The sequence below is a fragment of the Cervus elaphus genome, chromosome 20, assembly GCF_910594005.1.
Source record: "Cervus elaphus chromosome 20, mCerEla1.1, whole genome shotgun sequence".
Lineage (NCBI taxonomy): Eukaryota > Metazoa > Chordata > Mammalia > Artiodactyla > Cervidae > Cervus > Cervus elaphus.
In genome coordinates, this window is record NC_057834.1 from 111,454,259 (window position 1) to 111,459,908 (window position 5,650).

At 42.8% G+C, this 5,650-nt stretch overlaps 1 pseudogene; it reads left to right on the forward strand.

The window, feature by feature from the left end:
• Positions 1-666: 666 nt before the first annotated feature.
• LOC122676799 lies at positions 667-3,250 on the forward strand (annotated as a pseudogene).
• The last annotated feature ends 2,400 nt before the right edge of the window (positions 3,251-5,650 follow it).

Below are 5,650 nucleotides of genomic sequence, written 5' to 3' on the forward strand. Positions count from 1 at the left end.
ACAGACATTTCTCCAAAGAAGACATACAGATGGCTAACAAACACATGAAAAGATGCTCAGCATCACTCATTATCAGAGAAATGCAAATCAAAACCACAACGAGGTACCATTACACGCCTGTCAGGATGGCTGCTATCCAAAAGTCTACAAGCAATAAACACTGGAGAGGGTGTGGAGAAAAGGGAACCTTCTTACACTGTTGGTGGGAATGCAAACTAGTACAGCCACTATGGAGAACGGTGTGGAGATTCCTTAAAAAACTGGAATTAGAACTGCCGTATGACCCAGCAATCCCATTTCTGGGCATACACACCGAGGAAACCAGATCTGAAAGAGACACATGCACCCCAATGTTCATCGCAGCACTGTTTATAATTGCCAGGACATGGAAGCAACCTAGATGCCCATCAGCAGATGAATGGATAAGGAAGCTATGGTACATATACACAATGGAATATTACAAAGTACATTTTCAATAGAAAAACCCAGTAGCAATGGAGTGTTTTAAAAACAGGAGCGTGTAATTTGTGGTTTTAAGTTGCTTGCTAATTAATGAGGGTACTAGTATGAGTATGCCTGCCATCAGTGAAATAAAACAAACAAAACGGACAAAGCACAGAAGGCTGCAGTTTTCTGGCACTGGACAAAAGGCAGCACAAGGCCCGGATGCCAGAAGGAGGGGAGTTCACAAGGTGAGCCCCGAAACTGCCTCAGTTTTCTGTCTGGGGTGGATTCCCCCACTGCAGAACAGAGAGCCTGCGTGTGCACACAACATGATCATTCTAATGAGCTGAGGAGGTAGAAATCAGAGCTCAGAACAGCTGGAACGGCGGGGACTGTGAGGAAAGGCACAGAGAGGAATGAACGGCACAGATGGGGGTCTCCAGAAGCTGTGGAGGGAGGCCTATAAAGTCCTGAGCTTAAAGCTAGGCTATACTCAGAGACAGAGTAGCTACAACAGAGCGGAGAACAAAACAGATACTGAAAGTTAAGCAGTACTAGAGAACAGTTCAGCCATAGGGGAGAAATCTTGTTCACACCCAGGTCTCCAGCTGAGACATGAAGACGATGACAGTAAGAGTCAGGACCACACCCCAGAGTCCGGCATACTCTTGATAATCACTGGCCATTAGAACTTCTGCAATGATGTTAATGTTACTTGACTGGTCCAAAATGATAACCATGAGCTGCAGGCAGTTATCAAGCACTCAAAATATGACTAGTACAACTAAGGAAATGAGTTTGTAATTTATTTCATTTCACTTAATATAAACTTAAACAGCTACATGTGGCTGTTGTATTTTACAAAACAGCTTTGGTCCCACCAAAATAAAATGCCCTAAATCCAAGACCTCACAATATCCACAATAGACAAAGATTTGAAGGTTGGCCCCATCAAGTTAGAGTAGCTCGAGAAAGATGGGCTTTCCACAGATTCTCCATATCAAAACCTACAGTCAAGGTGATGAGCCAGTCTAAATAGATTTATTTTGATAAGCTAAAGAGGCATATTGTTAGCATTAGAGCAACCACTAAGAAGCAATAAGAAGTATTGATGAGAAGCCAAATAGAGGAAATAAAATGGAATTCTAAAAATATGTATAACTAGGAAGGGATCATTAGAGAAACAATCCCCAAAAAACAAACAAATGAAAACAAATAGCAAAATGATAATCTTAAACCTAAACATATTTATAATCTTACTAAATGTAAAACTCCCCAATTAAAAAAAAAAAACAGAATGACAGACTAGATTAAAAAGCAAGATTCAAGAATATTCTCTCTATAAGTGATGCACTTTAAATTTCAAAGCACAAATATGTTGAAAGTATATAGATGAAAAAGACATATTATGAGTTATGGGCTGAATTGTATCCTCCTCCACAAATATGTTTCCCTGGTAGCTCAGATGGTAAAGAATATGCCTGCAATGAAGGAGACCTAAGTTCTATCCCTAGGTCAGGAAGGCCCTTGGAGAAGGAAATGGCTACCCACTCTAATATTCTTGCCTGGAGAATTCCATGAACAAAGGAACCTGTCCATGGGGTCACAAAGAGTCGGACACGACTGAGTGACTAACACACATACACACACACCACAAATTTACATGTTTAAGCCCTAATGCCCAATGTGACTATCTTTGGAGATAGCAACTTTGGGGGGGGCGGGGGGGGCTATTAAGGCTAAATAAGGTCCTAATCCAATAGGACGGGTATCTCTGTTTTTACCTTTTTTATCCTTTTCTTATGTGGAAAGGAACTATCAATACTTAATCAAGGGGCGGTACAGATGCAGCGCGGGCCATGCAGGACACAGGCTTCCAGGTTGCAGAAAGGTTGCTTCCAGGTTGCAAAAAAGGATATGTGTGCTCTGCCCCAAAGACCTCAAGTGTAGTGTCCTATACTTTGCACAATCAGAGAATATAGCTGCTCTTGAAAACTGTTTGCTGTATTCCTTGGCACTTGTGGAATGTGAGGACCATGACCCATATAATAATGATAGAAATTTTGACGTGGAATTAGTAAAGAAAGAAATCAAGAGAGGAAGGAAGTTGAAATACATGCTTTGTGAGAAAACAGGAGCCATGGTGGGATGTGACTTAAAATCCTGTTTCAATAATTACCACTTTTTCTGTGTCAAGAATGACCACACAGTTCTACAAGCTGATGAACTTAAAGGAGTTTATAAAGTGTTTTGCCAACAGCACGCTGACCCTCAAAATGATCTACCATTAGTAAAGCCTTTGTCTGGTGTCTTCCATTCTCACTACAGTGAGCGGACCAAACTGAGACAAGCCTACTTTTCAGGAGTGAAAACAAAAAGAGGAAGGAGAAAACCTCTCCCAACAGGCAATCATGTACAGCCACCTGAAAGAACGGCACTGAAGAAGGAAATGGACGGCAGACACACAGGTGCAATTGTGAGAGCTGCTTTTATTAAGAAATGTAAAGAAGCAGGACTTCTTGGTGATTTACTTGAAGAAATATTAGACAAACTTCATTTGATTCAGGAAAGATTCATGGATGATACTACTTCAGAATCAACTGTGACGAAATCGGGACTTCACTTTTTGACTGGAGATTGTTTGAAGACACACTTGCAAGTTTTCAAGCAGCAATAGAGAATCAAATTCATGAATCTGAAGAGAGGTGGCAGCAGCTGAAGAAAGAGATTGAGCTACTCCCGGACTTAAACATGGTACTCCCAGCTTCAGTCAAGTTCCACTTCAGATTCTTCCCTGTCCTCTTAAGAAGGACCATTTCCTAAGCCAGGAATCGAGCACAGTTGCAAACAGGGTGAAATCTGGAGATCGGCCTGTGAGAACCACACACCTTCAGCACCAGGCCCCTGGGGTCTCTCTGATTCTTGCCTGCTCTTACCTGTTCTTCCTGATGGGCATCTGATGCCTGTTTCCTGCCTCCCCCTCCTTACCGTCATCTCACTTCTACCTCTCCCCCGCTAGTAAAATTTTCCTGAGTCTACTTGAGTATATTAAACCATGGCTCTAAATTCCATTAAATTAAATTAAACCTCCAGTAAATTAAACCTCCCATGGCTCTAAAAATCCTTTGGTGGCCTCCTCCACTCCCCGATTCCAGTGAGCTAAGTGGATTCCAGGTGCTCCCACCCCAGGGCCTTAGCTTGTCCTGCTGTGAGGTCTTCATCAGGATCTCCTCATACCTGTTCCACCCGAGAGTCCTTTCCCCTCATATCTCTTCTCCGTGTAAGCCACTGTATCACACATCAAACCTCTGGAATATAAGCAGCCTGAGGGCAGAAACTCCCCTTCCTGTGTTTTCCTCTCTGTCATATTTCCAGCAGCTAGCATGCTCAGTAAACGTTAAATGCATAAACTGTTTTTATCTTTTGAGACAAGTTCCAGCCCATAATGCCTCTTTGATATAATAAATTTTAATAGTATACATTATCAAAAAAAATACTTAATCAGGGATTATAGCACACACACAACCACTCTAGTAGTTGGAAAGGTTAACTGACATAATAGAGGATTCTTTTAAAATGTAAGCAACAATCTCATTGCCTTTCAGCACAAAACCCTCAGATGGGAAGATGAACATGGAGAGATGAGAGGAGAAGAGGGAGTGCTGGGGTTTGGGGTGAATCTAGGAAAAGGTTTCATTGTTGGGAGCTCCCTGGGAGAGGCACAGAAAGCTTCTTAAGAAAGGTAAAGATAAGAAAATTTTGTGTAATAAAAATCTGGTTAAATTAAAAAAGAAAGGAATGAAGTGAGGGAGGGAGGGAAGAAAAGAAAAAGAAAGAAATGCACATCACTGGCTTCCCATCTCAGAGAAAAAGCACAAGCTCTTGAATTGGCCAACCAGGCACCATGGAGTCACTGAGCCTGTGCTCCTCTGGCAGCCCCACCCCCTCTGCTCGCCCCCTGTAGACACATGGCTCCTGGTTGGTCCTGGAGTGCAGCAGGCACATCCCCGCATCATCAGGGCATTTGCACTTGCTCTTCTCCCTGCTGCCAAGCCGCCCCCGACCCCCAAGCAGATGCTTGCTCCTTCACCTCCTTCATATCTGTGTGAAAAGTCACCCTCTCATCAGGCCTTACCTGACCCCCCTTCTCTATTTAAAATCCCACGTGCAGACCCTATGCCCTTCCATTCTTTATTTTTCCCTACAGCACTCACCATTCAACATAATATAAACATTACTTACATATTTTATTTATTTCCTGACTGCTCTGCAAGAATATAAATGTAAGAACATCAGATTTTGTCCATTATGTTCACTGCTATATCCTGGTGACTGATATGTGCATAGAACATAGTAGGTGCTCAATATATACAGTTCTCCCTCAGTGTCTGGGGAATTGATTCCAGGACCAAAATCTGAGGATGCTCAAGTCCCTTATATTAATAAAGTGGAGTCATATTTGTGCATAAGCTATGAACACTGTCTAGATTACTTATAGTAATCAATAAATCATCTCTAGATTACTTATACTTATTACTGATTATTATACTTATTACTAGTACCTAAGACAACACAATGTTGGTGGTATCCACAGATGCAGAACCCACGGGTGTGGAGGGCCACTATTTGTTGGGAAGAAGGCAGGAAGGAAGGGACACATGAAGTATTTTTCTCAGCGCCAAGCACATAGGAAGCCTCTAGGCTTCCCTGGTAGCTCAGTTGGTAAAGAATCTGCCTGCGTGCAGGAGACCCGGCTTCAATCCCTGGGTTGGGGAAAATCCCCAGAGAAGGAAATGGCAACCCACTCCAGTATTCTTGCCTAGAAAATCCCATGGACAGAGGATCCTGATGGACTACAATCCATGAGATCACAAGAGTCAGACACAAGTTAGCAACTAAACCAGCACCAAACCTCTAGTGAAGGATAATTTTTATTACTGGATCTAGGAAATGAAGCCTAGAAAAAACAAAAGCCTTGACCAAGGGCCATGGAAAGTTTTTGATGAGGCCAGTGCAAAGCTCCAGGTCCCCTGACTTGTAGCATACGCATATATTCACGCGAAGTCACTTCAGCTGTGTCCGACTCTTTGTGACGCTATGGACTGTAGCCTGCCAGACTCCTCTGTTCATGCGATTCTCCTGGCAAGAATACTGGAGTGGATTGCCATGCCCTCCAGGGGATCTTCATGACCCAGGGATCAAACCC